Source organism: Eptatretus burgeri, chromosome 9 (assembly GCF_056783735.1).
Source record: "Eptatretus burgeri isolate ZD-2024b chromosome 9, Ebu_testis_v1, whole genome shotgun sequence".
Lineage (NCBI taxonomy): Eukaryota > Metazoa > Chordata > Myxini > Myxiniformes > Myxinidae > Eptatretus > Eptatretus burgeri.
In genome coordinates, this window is record NC_140969.1 from 54131231 (window position 1) to 54147334 (window position 16104).

A 16104-nucleotide genomic window follows, 5' to 3' on the forward strand; every position below is an offset into this window, starting at 1 on the left:
TGTGGGACCATGTAAATAGGCATCAGTAATTATTTTTCAGGCGTCTCTGATAAACCTTGCAAGCCATTTGACATGTCTCCCCCCCCTCACCCCCCCCCTAACATTTTACAAAACGATTTCCAATCGCACTGTTCTATGAACCATTGCATTTGGTGTTGCCTATTCTTCCCTGACTTCCTTGCCAGGAATATTCAACAAAAAGTGTTATTTTTCACTTTGCAATCACCATCCACATTCAATTCTCAATTCCAGCACGGGTGCTCCTGGAAAGCCCTGATCACAGCCCTGATGGACCAAACTATCTTTTCCCGAAAGCGTTTCCTTCCACGACCCAAAGATGGCACTATTGGGCTTTGGTTCGTTGATGTTTTTGTTTTATTTATTTATTTTTTCAATTATTCAGGATTCGGTTCGTCACTTTTCTGACTCTTGAGTTCACTTGTAGTCTTATAGATCCTTCCTGGTATAACATAATATGAGGAAAGTTGGTCCTATATTGTAAGTTCCTAGTTTTTGAAAACTTGCTGCAAAGTGCTCAGACATGTAAACAGGTGTTGAGGTTCGGGAAAGAGTGATGAGTGTGCATTTTGTGGAAGTTGGTCATTGTTTTTGTTTATTTATTTTTTCTTATTGAAAAGTCATCCTATTTTTTTTTTTTTTTCCGAATCAGTTAATCACAGTGAAAATGTTTCGGGACTATTTATTATTTATTCACCAGGGAGTTGAAGGCTAAATTGAGAAGAAGTTGACGAATGATCTCAAAATCAGGAGCGAAAGTGAGTTGATGGAGTGGGAAGAGAAATAAGATTGGGAGTGGAAGGGAGTAAAGAGCATGTATGGCTCATTTGAGGGTCGGGTCAAAATTTCCCATTATATGTGCTCAGGTAATACATAAATTGCTTCATAAAATATAAATTATAGCCATACAATTGCAGAATGCGCTTCATTGTGTTAATGGACCCGCTTCATCCCGAATGACCCAATACAACAGCATGGTGTGGTAGTGAGATTGTAAATGGCACCTATGGCAATGTATGGTCCCCTTTCTCCGTGAAGGATGAGTATAGTTGGCTACATCTGATATATGATCATATGTGATATTTTACAAACTGTACATGGGTCTTGTAATGGTAGATCGCACATCCCAAAGATGCATCGATTGGATTGACTAACTTGACTGTGATGTAATTGTCTCACACTTTGTTTAAAGGACGGTTGTTTGAAGACCATTTGATATCCCTTAAACCATTCCAACACTACACAGGCCCATCCTGAATTATCTAATCGTTATCTGAATACGTCAGGGAATCTTGTCAGCACCGATCCCTCAATGATGTATGGATCTTGCGCAGGCTTGCAGTTCCATGGGAGATCTTCAAGCGGACCAACTGAACATTCCCCAGACTATTACTGAACCCCATTTGTCTGAACTGATTGGCATGATGCATTTGAGTTTAAATATTTTGTGAGATTTCCACCAACTCTTATATATTTATATATTTATATATATACATACGACGACCACATGTAATTTGGTCGGTGGACCACACCACCTTCTTCCATTGTGCCTGAAATCCAGTTTTCACCATTCACAGCACCACTGCAGCAGACAGCATGTTTGGTTTTTGGCCAAAATTCGGGATTTCTTAATTTCAACGAAGCACTTGTTTGAGAGACAACCGAGTTGCATGGGTATTCAGTGGCATGGCTTCGCCGCATCGTGGCAGTGTCATGCTTCAGTAATGAGGTAACCAGGATCAAGTCATTGCATACTTGAGAAACGGATCGCAATGAGTGGTCACAGATCTTTGTGATGACGTTCTGAACTACAGCTCTTCTTAATATAATGTCTTCGCCAAATGACCCATCCCAATTTTCGTCTGTCTTGGTAATTGGAATATTGCTGAGTGTCTAAGTGAGGTATGTTCTCTTCTTCTTTTTCTTTTTTTTGAATGGTGACTGTAGATAAACATGACCAAAGACAAACTTTTTGTTGGTAATCAACTCGAGGTTACAATCACGCGTTTTAATCATCAATGAGCGTTTGTTTATTTTTAAAATCCACCTGTTTTTCTTCATGACTGAGCCGTCTCTGTGCAATTTCCACAAACACAGCAGCACCCCAACTCGGCTCAACGTTTCCAACTTGGACATCTTCACATTGACTGCTTTGAATCATTTGTGAAGATATTTAAATAATCAAATGCTCTCCTTTTTAAAAAAAAAAATTAAACTATTGAGCCTCCAACCATTTTGCCACCTTTTTACCTCTGCCACCGAAGGTGAAGGAGATTGTTTTCACCCTTTTCTGTCTTTGTGTACAGGATATCTCAAAATGTTGAAGACTGATCTGGATGAAATTTTGTGCACATGTTCAGTGTGTGACAAGGACTAACTGGTTAGATTTTAGTGAAGATCTGGATCCCGGTCCGACCACAAGAATCTTTAAAGTGATTCTTAACCATCGAGAGATGGGGTGAAACAGAGCACGATTTCTAAAAAATGTATTGGGCCAGATATATTCTCATGGATCGGGCATTGCAGGGTGGAGGTTTGCGCTTTACCGAGTGTACTTCTCGTTCACTCTGTATTTCCTGTTGCTTTGTCAAAGTTTGGCTGGGCAGATTCAGAACTATAATAGTCTTCAGCCAAACCTCCTGGTTATCTAATATATAAAGCTCATTCTCACCACTCACTCACTAACTGACTATTAATGTTCAGTACCTTCCGCGTTACGTAGAAAGCAGAAATTTTGCTTGCTGATGGACATTGAAGCCCATACACTGGGAAAAATCACAGAACCATTGGAAAGCATCCGTAAATGAAAACATAAGTAAATGAAAAAAAAATGCAGGTGAGTGACCTGAGACAATGGGGAAGCATGGTTCGTTATTGCTTACAATGTGGAGGCATATCCCGCTAGTAAGAATTATAAAAAACCAAACTCGATGGAACTTCTTTCTGTGTGTGTGTGTGACGTACCAAAGTGTTGTCACCCATATTGTTTGAACTTCATCTCCTGAGGTTCATATTCATCGCTTAAAATTGATGTAACACATATTGGAACTTCTGGCTGTATCAAGTTGTAAAACCAATAATACAAAAACAAAAGTTCAACGCATTGGCATGACATCATTTCAAGGGGTCCAGTTGGAGGTGAAATGTGCATCGCCATGTATTGGAGAGGCATTTGGTAACTGCCCTGCTATGAGCAAATTGGAGCCTCCTCATATTTTCGTGAAAATAATTATTCGATGGCCAAACCTGCAGAATATTAATGATACGAGCAGCAGATCATTAATATTCTGTAACTTTGGCGGTGTTTGTTGCATTGTGGCGTCATCAACCATGGCACACGGGAAATCTGTCGGAGTGATTTTTTTTTCGATGTCCCAGAAAACATGATGTATAGATTTCATTACAGTTGAAGGTGCTATCGATTTTACTTCATCCAAAGACATTTCTGCTCTGGAAGGAACAATTTTTCGTGCAGCAAATGACTATTATAGGCAGAGCAATGATAAACATTTTAACACTATATACTTTCATCCATTTCTTTTTGTTGTTTTGTTTCAGTGATAAAGTGAAAGGGTTATAATATTCATGACAAAGTCTTGATGACAATACCATGCCTATGAAATATGATATAATTTGATGAGGAAGATTGGAGTTTATGCATTTCTTGTGGTTTGTTTGTTTTCGTGAATTTAAATAGATTTTGCAAATTAATTCTAATTCTAATCGCCCGTGGAACCAACTTCCACATTCTCTTCAATCTCATTCTTCCCTCCAAGTCTTCAAGACAGCGATTCACCACCATCTCACATCATCCCCTATCCAAAACCATTTCATGATCTTTTCTACCCCTTTTCAACCCTCCCAAGCCTACCACGTTCCAAGTTTCCATTTTTTTTTTTCTTCCTGAGTTTTTGTGGCTGTATCCATGTTGTCCACTTCATTGTGTCCTCCCCTACCCTTCGCTCTTACCCAAATCCCTTATTTCTCCAAGTCTCCCTCTCTTTTGTTCCGCGTCCCTGCTGTCAGTGTGTTCTCCCCTCCTCGTGCTCTACTGTTCCTTTTGATCTGTTGCATCTTAATCCGTTTTGTGTTCTCGCTCCTCCACAAGCCTTGATATTGTATCCAAATATTTATTTTTTGCAACCTGAGCGTGTTGTTTGCATCTTCGAACTTGATGTAAATCTCGCATTAATTGTGCCTTTTGGAAAAAAAAAAAAAAAACATTTTGCTAATTATGGCACACCTTTTGCCTCCCCTTTTATCCGTCTTTTAAAAGGTTATTTAGTGTCATCCACAGGCCCTTAGCCTGGTGTTCGCTTAACGGTTAAGGTGGCTGGCTTAAGATCTTTGGGTCTTGAGTTCGAGCTCCTGTCATACAGTTACATAACACAAGGTGAGTTGATTCAGTCTGTCATCCTTCTGAGGTCGGCAAAATGAGTACCAGCTTACTGGAAACTGGGGCAATGCATCAGCAGCACAGCCCGCTCCCAGCAAGCGATGATGCAAACAGCAGCCACAGGATGTATATGAAATGATGACCAACAGGCCCTTCACTCACTGATCTGAGTTGTTATTATTAATAGAATGTAACGAATGCAATAGAAATTCAAAAAATAACTCTCGCCTATAATAAACAAGCAACTATATATTGGTAATTGTTGTTTCTCAAGAAAGAATGAACAATATAATAATTTCATCAGCCTGATAGTTCTTGAAGCATGCTCACAGATTAATGATATCGATTTTGCAAATGCACATTAAATATAGATCAATCGGATACATTATACAGATAGATTGTCTGAAGTATACATGAAACCTAATTGCTTCGCCCCGTGCATGCATCGCTGCTACCCATTTTAACCTTCTTTGCCTTTGCTAATCAATTGTTGCAGCTTGCTAAACGATTGTGCTTGGAAAGGTGGAAAGCATTCTTGAGATGGCTGACATGGCAGAGGTAAAAGTTCTTATTTTTATTGTAGATGGATTATTGTGGTTTTTTATTTTATTTTATTTTTTTTTAAATACACTTGTCATCCATCTGTCTATGTAACTATCAATCCATTATTAGAAGACATTGAAAAGATTTGATTGATGCAACTATTTCGAAATTTTCTGCGAGATATTGTTGCAGATCTTGTCTGGAGGTAAAATGTAGGATAGATTAGAATAGTAATTTCAAAGAACATCGACACAAGAAGGCTGGTATGAAAATAATGCTTCTTATTTTATTTCTCACTAAATATAATTATGCACTGAGTGCAAGTAGTCATTGTACGATCCTGCACGATCTCAAACGAGGAAATGACATTTGGCCCGTCATTGCCGTGGTGCATTGGTGTAAGCATCAATTTTCTTGATTGTTTACTGGTCTAAATAACCAGATCTTTGATCGGGTGGCACAACTTGTGTTAGTGTAACTTGTGTGGTGTAATTCATTCTTGTGAATGATAAATTGTTGAACACATTTTTTGAAAGACCTTGTCTCCCTTGTCCCAGTGTCTGTGTCCAAGCCCTACCTCCCCCACCCCCAACATTATTGAACCTTCCCTGTTGTTTTCTGTCCTATTGAATTTTTCCCGAGATAACAAGCCAATCGGTGCAGCCCGTGAGTGTGATCGTCGTGGCAGCATAAGATATGCCAAGAGTATGCTCAGACGCGGACATCTGACGGCCTCAATATCATAGGACCTGCTGGTGAGCATGCACACAAATTAAGATTTGCCCATGGTGTGGAATTTTCCTGGCTTTTGCCAGTCAGTGGGCACACACCATAAACCATCATCTGTCAGATTGTGTCGGCCAATGTACATGCGCCACGGACAGTCGGATTGCCCACATGGGACGTGACAAAAGCATACACACACCATGTGCGTTCACGGTTGGCAGTGCTTCTTGTTGCCATTCCAGCTTTGTGCATGGTTGGTGGTTGGCTTATTGTTGTACTTTGATTTGTGGTTCTTTGGTATGTGGTGAGGATGCGGCTGGTTGGTGCACACACGCAGGCACCATGAGAATGAGCCTGAACAGAACCGCTGTGCACCTGTCTATGACCGTGCTGATGAACGAGCCAGGAGTGAATGCAGTGGAGCTGACCGGAGCTGTGTGTAGAGTGGCGCCACACAGTACAGGTGTATTTGTCTCATCATCTCCTTCCTCAGTCCCATCTTTCCCTGAATGCATGAGATAAGTTTATTTTAAGCCGACACGGTTCCGAAGGCGCACTGGGGTTATTCATTATTCATTTGTTACTTACTGTAATTGCTGCTGTGTGTCCTTGTTGTTCTTCTTCCTTTTCTTTTTTTTCTCTCTGTTAATAAATATTCCCGTTTTGATGAAACCTCATGTGGTCAGCGGGAGCAGGCTCCATTAGCATCTGGAAAAATTTGCTTGTTTAACTGTGAGATGGGCAGATTGAGCATGCGCAAAAGTCCAATAAACGTAGATCACTGATAGGCTTGCTCGGCCAATTGACAGCAGATTTGCCCAGTTATGTGGTCTGAAATGCTAATTGACGCCAAATTAACTCGGTGGACGGGGAGATTTCTTCTTCCCATACCCAATGGGCAGCATGATGATCATCAAAAACTGCGTGGCCATTATATATATATATATATATATATATATATATATATATATATATATATATATATATATATATATATATATATATATATATATATATATATATATATATATATATGTGTGTGTGTGTAGAAAAACAGGAATAAATTACTGCGTGGGGCGAGTGTGAAAAAATTCTGACTCGCCCAAAACTCAAACGCAAGGACCTCATCACTTAAGCAGTGACAGCCCACTCGGTGATTGAGTCTTTTGGATATCAAAGTTTCTCACACTCTAACTGCAAGCTTTATAATGGCCGACGTCTTACGTGCCTCCTCGGCAGACTGTGCATGTGCATGCGTGTATCGGTGTTTTTGAGATGAACCTCATGTGGAAGTAGAAAAACAGGAATAAATTCCTGCGTGGTGCTCGTGTGAAAAAATTCTGACTCAACCTGGGACTCAAATCCAACGACATCATCACTGACGAGGCGAAAGCCCATTCCGCTATTGAGTCTTGTACATATATTGTCCGGGTGGTGTTTATGTCTGGACGGGAGTTCGTCTCCGGGCGTGCTAGGGCGCTGTTTGTCTCCGGGCATGCCGGGGTGGTGTTAGAGTGACAGATTTGTCAGGATTGAAAGACATATTCCACGTGTTGGACCAGCTTGTGATTTTTATCCAGATCTGCAGAGTGAATAGGCTGTTGCTTGCCAATCTGAGGGATGACAAATGGTATAGCAGAGGGTGGAGACTTCAGAAAAGAGATAAAGAGGATTTTCCAGAGAGTCGGAAAGATCGTTGATGAAAATGAGAAACACTACCTTGAGGAAGTCTGCAAGCCAAGAGTGGAGATGGCCTTGGACACCAGAGGAAGAGAGTTTGGTGAGCAGGGCTGGGTGGCAGACTATATCGAAAGCACACCATGTGTCTAGGGAGATGGCACTGATTTCATGTTTGGCATTGAGGACCTCCATCCATTGTTGGGAAAGCAGGAGCACCGAGTCTAGTGTTGAGTGACCTGGTCTGAATCCAAATTGATGATCGGAAATCAGGTCATTGGAGAAGAGGAATGATTTAACGTCAGAAGCGTTGATGGATTCCATAACCTTGCTGGTGATTGGAAGAAAGCTGATTAGTCTGTAGTTGCAAGGATCTGTTTTTGCACCTTTTTTATGCAGAGCGGTAATATTTGCAGATTTCAAAGCAGAAGGCAGTATCCTTGAGCAAATGAGAGGGGGTCCAGAACAGAAAGAGGGTGAGCAAGAGCAGCAGAGCAAGTTTTTAGGACACATGGGCTGACGCCGTCTGGACCAGTTGCAGAAACAGAGTTGAGGTTTGACAGCAAGCTCTACACCTTGTCAGGAGAAAAGGACACATAATGCAGGAACAGCTGTGTGCGACTGGGTTAGGTGGTTACAGAAATGATGGGTTTGGGACACAAGATTTCGAAGTAAACACAGAGTTTAGGCATTCAGCCTTTTCACATCCAGTGTCAGCTGTGCAGCTATTTGAGGTAAGGGAGGGGACTGAGGGGGAGCATGCACCAGAAACAGACTTAACCATACGGCACTGAGATTTGAAGGAAGGAGACAGTTTTGAGAGTTCAGACTTGAGTTCAGAAAGATGTTGTTTCCTGGCTCTGCTGAGGATAAATACACACACTTGTTTCGAGTCTTGTGGAAGGAACTGAGATTGCCTTCCATGAGGCGAAGGCAAGTTGTTTCAGGAAAACAAACCAGACAGATGACTGACAACTTTAACAAGCATGTGGCCAGATGAACCGGTTGGAGCAGAGGAAGAACAGCATATGTTTTCTGGGAAATTGGTCAAAATCAGATCTCAAAGAGATGGAGTATCATTGGCTGTGATCCAGGTCGGGTCGTTGACGGATTGTGTCAGTCCAAACTGTCTTCCCTTCCCCCACTCCTCCTTGCTTCCACACAGGGCAGGATTTATGGAAGGATCAATGGGATATTTGTCCATGGGGCCCACAAAAAAACACATACAATGCATTTATTTATTTATAAGGCTAGTACGGGAGACCCCCAAATAACATGTGTTCATTCTGATAACGCATTTTCTCTGCAGTGTGTACATAATTCAACAACAACCACCACCACACAATGTCATTCTGAGTGAATTGTTCACTCACAGCAGATGCTTTTGCCACACCATGTCATTGCGAGTGAGTAAATCATGCTCCGTGCTCCAAATGAGTCATTCGTGCATCATCCTGAGCGAGTTGTTCAATCACAGCGGATGCATTTGCTGTGCTGCATCATCCTTTGTGCGTGATCGGTGCTCCGCCATCCTGAGGAGTGGTCGGTGCTCCGCCATCCTGGGCGAGTGGTCGGTGCTCCGCCATCCTGGGCGAGTGGTCGGTGCTCCGCCATCCTGGGCGAGTGGTCGGTGCTCCGCCATCCTGGGCGAGTGGTCGGTGCTCCGCCATCCTGGGCGAGTCGTCGGTGCTCCGCCATCCTGGGCGAGTCGTCGGTGCTCCGCCATCCCGGGCGAGACGTCGGTGCTCCGCCATCCCGGGCGAGTCGTCGGTGCTCCACCATCCCGGGCGAGTCGTCGGTGCTCCGCCATCCCGGGCGAGTCGTCGGTGCTCCGCCATCCCGGGCGAGTCGTCGGTGCTCCTCCATCCCGGGCGAGTCATCGGTGCTCCGCCATCCCGTGCGAGTCGTCGGTGCTCCGCCATCCCGTGCGAGTCGTCGGTGCTCCGCCATCCCGTGCGAGTCGTCGGTGCTCCGCCATCCCGTGTGAGTCGTCGGTGCTCCGCCATCCTGTGCGAGTCGTCGGTGCTCCGCCATCCCGGGCGAGTCGTCGTTGCTCCGCCATCCCGGGCGAGTCGTCGGTGCTCCGCCATCCCGGGCGAGTCGTCGGTGCTCCGCCATCCCGGGCTAGCGGTCGGCGCTCCGCCATCCCGGGCGAGCGGTCGGCGCTCCGCCATCCCAGGCTAAATGTTGTTATTAAATATTCGATTCGATCATCAGTCCACATATTCAGTCGATTACATATAAAGTATTGTTTCATTCTATAGTTGGGAAAGAGTTAAATTGCCTGAAATATACTCTTTATACATACTCCGGGAACATGAAAAAAATTAGACCAGTTTGAACCCTAACTTCAGTTTTCCCTTGCAGAGAACCCGAACCTTGGACTAAGCTACTCCCCTACCCGGGCTCTTCAACTCTGGACCCTGGGATCCCAAACCACCACCCTAACCGCCAAGCCAACACCAGGATTCCTCTGCGTTATGAAAACGCACCTCACTTGGTCGGTGTATAATAGACCGCTGTCGTGATCGCTGACATGCATTACTTAGTTTTCTTTGCACGAGTTGTAATCAAAATACACCATTGTTTCTTCAAAAGGTAACTTCATGATAACTGCCCCCCCCCCCAAATCGCCTCTGACTAGATACATTCAAAAATGGCTATTAGAATGTACTTTTGTGTATAAACACCAATGTTCGTCCTATTTTCTCACTTTTGCTGAAACTGACACTTGAACCATCTTAACGACCATTAAAAAATGAAATCGGTCGTGAACTTGAGTTAAGATATAGCTGTGGGGGAGTCTGGACTATATTACAGGCCTTAATTTCACTGAAAATGCATTGTTGTGTTTTTCTTCCCGTTTTTTGCATCCGAAACTTACACCATCTTAGTGACGACGAAAAAAAAATGAAATCAGATATCAAATTGGATTTAAGTAAAGCTGTGACAGTGTAAGAATGTGCAAGCCTTTCCAAAGAATCTCCACACAGCAAACAAAATGGTGGTGATATGATTTTGAAGCCCCTCCCTGAATGGTGGAAGCTCCACCCTAGACTGGAAAGCCCCTCCAAAAAGACAAACAGACTGCTACAGGTTTTATATATCTTCTTCTTCTTCTTTCGGCCGCTCCCGTTAGGTGTCGCCACAGGGGATCATCCGTTATGATCCGCATACTGATTTGGCACAGGTTTTACGCCGGATGCCCTTCCTGACGCAACCTTGGTCGCCTCTTACAACAGGGATATGGTACACCTATTGTAACCGGGGCATACACCTGTTATATACAGAATATATATATATATATATATATATATATATATATATATATATATATATATATATATATATATATATATATATATATATATATATATATATGACATGTCTCATGTTGCTTCGCTGACTGCTTTAATCAAAAGACACCATGTTGTACTTCACAAACATATTCAATGTCTATCTTGTGGGTGTCAATGATAATGTAAAATGCGCCAAAAGGATCTTTTATAACAAAAATTGTTGTTTGTTTGCTCCTTCTGTGTACTTTTATATATTTTTCTTTTTCTTTCAGAAATATTACAATATATACATTTGTGTGCTCCATCTGTGTCGTCGTAAAGGGTTCCTGTTGCGGTCGAATAATAAATGTTACCATTGGAAACGCCACATTAAAGCTCAAGGTCTCGCTTATTCCTCTTCAAGCCTTGAAACGTGGGCTTTAAAAACAGGCAAGTTTGTGATGAAAAGAACAAATTTTTGTTCCAAATATATTGATTATTTGCTTCCAACTAAGTAGATGAATTACGTTTCCATCGGTATCATTTCTAGTAATTATCCTCAAACAGCAGAAACTCTGGAATAAAGCATTACGGACAGAGAAACTTGGCTCCTTTTATTATTATTTTATTTTTTATAATAATAATAAGAAGAAGAAGAAGAATAATTATTATTAAAAATGGCAACCTGTTTTTTGCAGTCGCAGCGCAGTTGGTGAAAGGGATGCAAAAGCAATGACCTCCCAAGACGAACCGTCCATTGGAGATGAGGTGAAAAGTTGAAGGGAGTGCTGCAGAAATGAGTTCTTAGAGGGAGAGAAATAAGAACAAACAGCAAAAACGGGTTGCCATTTTCATCACCGAACATTTTCTGGGTGCAAAGTGTTAAGGATTGCAGGTCCTGTTGAACAATGCTGCTCAAATGGAAGACTGAGCGGTTCGATGCAGATCATCAATCAATTGGTCTGATCAATAAGTGCTTTTGGTTTTCCTTGTCCTTGCAAAAAAAGCCTCGCAAACATCTTTTACAATTGGACCAGGGCCAATATCAACAGCCTACAGGCGGTAGTAAAAGGGAATTAGGCCGTAGCAATCAAGAGTGAAGACAGAAGAGTTTAACGGAAAGCCGGTTTCCCATTCCCAAGTGCACCATTTTGCCTTGGCCTGGCTTGCAGATCACAGAAATGAACTCCCTCATGCTTTTATGTCCACTCTGTATGAAGGTGTTGTAAATTATCACAGACAAGATCTTCCAGCAGATATGAGCTTTTGGTGCTCGGACATTGCCATATCATGTCACCTGTGCACTCGGTGCAAACGTGGTTCAATGTAAAAGCACTATAAAGCATAGAAACGTTTGTATGAATCTGAGGCAAGAGGAAGAGCTATCTTTACCTGTCAGCTTACAAGGGGAGGGATAAAGGATGAGTTCTAAATGTCCTCGATAGTGAAAGGTCAGTTGTACATCTATGCTTGTACTGTAAGTTTGATTTTTATTTCAAATTTGTCTTGCATTGATGTGGCAAATCAGTCTATTTATAGTGCAGTTCAAATGTATTTGCCAAGTTCTCCTTGTCCAGGGATGTCTGCACTATCCCTGCATATTTCAACAGTTTCATCTTTGCCGCAGAATAAATTGCAGCAGACTTGCCCAGTCTGTCAACATCCTAAAATGTCTGCCACGTTTCCTTTTTTTTTGTGTGTGTGTGCAGGCCTTGCACCGTGCGAGTCGATGTATTGGATATAAAGCTAAATGGAAACCCATTTACAAACATGTCCTACACCATGATACATTCATTCTTTTGACCAATCGTTAAAACTCGTGAAAAAGTGTGGTTGCACACAGTGCAAAGCGTAGAAGCGTGTCAGATTCTTATACATTTCTAAACTGATTTAGTTTTGGTGTTGGTGAGATTCACTCTACAATTGTTCTTGTTAAACGAAATGGAATGAATGTTCTGGTGAGGAAGGGGGCATGTGTTTTGAAGAATAAATTTTTTTTTGTTTCTCATCAGAAGTCCAGACTCGTGAAGGAACTAAACAAGAGAGCCTGGCAGGTTGACACACTGACAGAATGGTGAAGGAGGACAGGTGTACAAAGATTAACCAGAGTATTTGAAGGGAGGAAAAGGAACAGTGGGTCAAGTAAAAGCTTTGGAGTGGGAATGGAAGAAACTTTTTACAATGCCAATAATAATTGTGATAATCAAGCGACTTAAATAATGAGGGATTTGACCGACTTTGTACGGTGACTTCAGACTCGTTGGAGAGCTTGTTCAGAGCTTCAGGCTCATTGTTATCACATGTGGGACAAGAATGTTGGGACACATAAATACATTAAATCAAGTGATGTGGGACAACATGACTCCTCTCCCCCACCATTTTCCCTCCCACATGATGTCCGCAGTCATAGTAATACAGCCAGTACTGAACATCTGCCACCGACTGGTATCTGACATGTTTTGTGGGCAATTTCAAATGAAAAATGTTCAGTATACTGAGCAAAATGACCGAGGACACTGTACAGCATGTTTCAAAAAAAGTGGACTGCTTGAACGTTTTATTGGAAATTTTTTTTTGCAAAAGGTAGCAAATTCAGTGATACATTGATGGAAAGCACACACCACGACATTTTCAAATCACTCATGATACTGCTTGTAATTGATATTTTCAATGTGTGCTCCACCTCTGTTCAAGCAGGCTTTGATCCTGACTCCAAAATTCTCCACAACTCGTTTGCAAGTGGCTGGAGCCTGATGGTAGTCCTCCACCTCCTGCTTCAAAACACCCTGGGTTTGAGGTTTGTTGGTGTAAACTTGACAGCACCCCAAAAGAAAAAAAGCCAATGGATTGAAATCCAGGCTGTGGGGCACCCACTCACATGCTTGTGCCCAGGCCAATGACACAATATCCCAACAGTTGGTGGAGCAAGTTGACAGTATCACCTGCAGTGTGTGGTGGGGCACCATCCTGTATGAACCATGCAAGTTTGAGTCGGTTTGGAGAGAGTAGTTGAGCAAGATCAGCGTGTAATCGGCGTAAGACCTCGCGGCATCGCTTGCCATTAACTGGAGCCTTCTGCTCCAGGTGCATCATGAACATGTTGGTAAATCCACAACGGTTTCTCCCGCACACTGGTCCACTCAAAGACATTTTTTTTTTATGTTCGGTCCTCGATCCAAACATTAAGCACTTTTTCCATCCTTTCATTGAGGATCATGGGACTGGAATGAGCCTTTTGTGCTTTGCAGAGTGGGAACATTTGAATGCATAGTTGACACGTTTTTGTACACATTTGATTCATTGATCCAGTGTTGGTGGCCCACAGATGCTGCACTATCACTTCTTGCTGATGTATCCAACAACTCGATTTCTTCTCACAATGTCATAACCCTTCCTTGCCTTTTGGCACGATTAATTTTGTCCATCGTTTTACGTTTGGGCACCACTATTAATTGCTGTGTCTACTAGATGTTGTTGCTCTAGTTTTACAGGATCTCTGCGTGTCATTTCCTGTTTGATGACGAATCATTATAAAATTTAGCTTCGTTCCGGCATGCTGGTCTGATTGTTTCAATTAATGGTGTGCGAGAAACAAGAACAGGCTCAAAATGAGTTAATCATACACACGGACGACGCAAACAATGACTCCACTGACCTCAAAAACCGCGATTGGCCGAAATTAAATACCTTGATAACGAAATTGGAACACATGAGGTTGCCTGCGATTGGTAGAATCCCATGATATTGGAACCCGCAATTTTGGAGGATTTACTGTATATACAAAACTGTGCAAAAGTTTGTGTTACTTTTCAGTTTTGACACAATATTTGCAGCCCACTGTTAAACACGGGGGTCGCCTGCTGCATCCTCACGCCCAGTGTTGGCTTACCGTACAGACTCTGTGACTGTCTATTTCAGCTTTTGGTGTAGGGAAACTTATTAAAGTTTGTGTTACTTTTCAGTTTTGTGGTGAAATTCCCCATTAACCATTTCTGGGAAATTAGAAGTTTGCATGATAGGTCGATAATAATTCAAATTTCTGTGAAAGTCAATTTAATATCACAGTTATCTTTAAAGATATAAAATAAATGATGAAATCCAAAATTTTATTTTTGCTCTGCATATTGCATTTTAATGCACTAGTTATATTCACATACCACAAAGAAAATATGTAGTTAATAATAACGAATTATTGAAGTAATCAACACTAGTTACATCAATTTGAATTACAAGAAACCACAATAAAAGGTGCATATTGGTGAATATGTGAAATTAGTTTTCATCAGCTTGGTCCCTTTCTTGAAAGTCGATGAGTGGGTTCAGAATGATGTGGAGGAAGCAACTTTCAAAAGAACAGTGTGTGAAGAGAAGGCACGTGATGAATAAAACAGCAGAAAAGCTGAAGATTTCCTCCAATGGTGTGAAGTATACTTTTGCAACACCTGAAAAAAACTAGCTCGGCACAAGACAAAAAAAAACAGTCCAGGAAGACCTAGTTGAACCTTCTTACGGCAAGACAAGCACTTGAAATTGTTCAGCGTGCACTGTAGAAGATAATCAAGTCAGGAGGTGACAAATTAAACGAAAGCAGGCTGAAACATTAACATCTTGCCCAGCACTGTGTGCAGAAGAATGATTGCAGAATGTCTTAATGGCAGAGTTGCAGCAAATAAAAAAATGCTGAGACCACAGAATGAGGTGGAAAGACTGACATTAGTAAGGCAACAATAATATTGGGTGACTGAACAATGGAATCGGGTACTCTGGTCTGATGAATTGAAGTTTGAACATTTTGGACATATGAGATGCCGGTTTGTACACTGATGACCTGGAGAATGTTATGACACATAATATTTGCAGCCCACTGTTAAACACGGGGGTCGCCTGCTGCATCCTCACGCCCAGTGTTGGCTTATCGTACAGACTGTGACTGTCTATTTCAGATTTTGGTTTCGGGAAACTTATTAAAATCAGTGGGATGCTAACAAAAAAGTACAAGCAGATACTGCAGCAACATGCAGCTCCTAACGTAAATTGTGTAATCTGAAGAGGGTTTACTTTCCAATAACATAAAGATCCCAACCACACTTCCAACACAGGATAGTAAAACAGAATTTGGAGAACAAGATTACAGCTGGTATGCTTACAAATGTTGGAATGGCCACCTCAGAGTCCAGACATGAGTCCTATCAAAGCCATATGGGATTATTTGGAAACAGTGCAGAAACAAACCAGAATGACACTCGGTAGAGCACATACCTTTGCCAAGCTGAACAGTGTATGTATTGTATCCCACTGATAGGCCAGATCCTAATCCGGATCTTCACCAAAATAGAATCAATTCGTCCTCACACATACAACATGTCCACAAAGTTTTGGCCTAATCAGTGCACAACGTTTTGCAATATCATGCTATATTATACTGTATATCGTTTTTAGCCCCATCTTTCAATGGTGAAGAATAAC

At 42.0% G+C, this 16104-nt stretch overlaps 1 long non-coding RNA gene across 1 annotated transcript; it reads left to right on the plus strand.

Annotated features, from left to right (window-relative positions):
* The first annotated feature begins 780 nt into the window (after positions 1 to 780).
* On the plus strand, positions 781 to 11218 carry LOC147020149 (uncharacterized). Its single transcript, XR_015061656.1, has 3 exons — positions 781 to 6146; positions 9728 to 9860; positions 10981 to 11218. It is a non-coding gene; the product is annotated as an uncharacterized LOC147020149 (long non-coding RNA).
* Positions 11219 to 16104: the final 4886 nt, after the last annotated feature.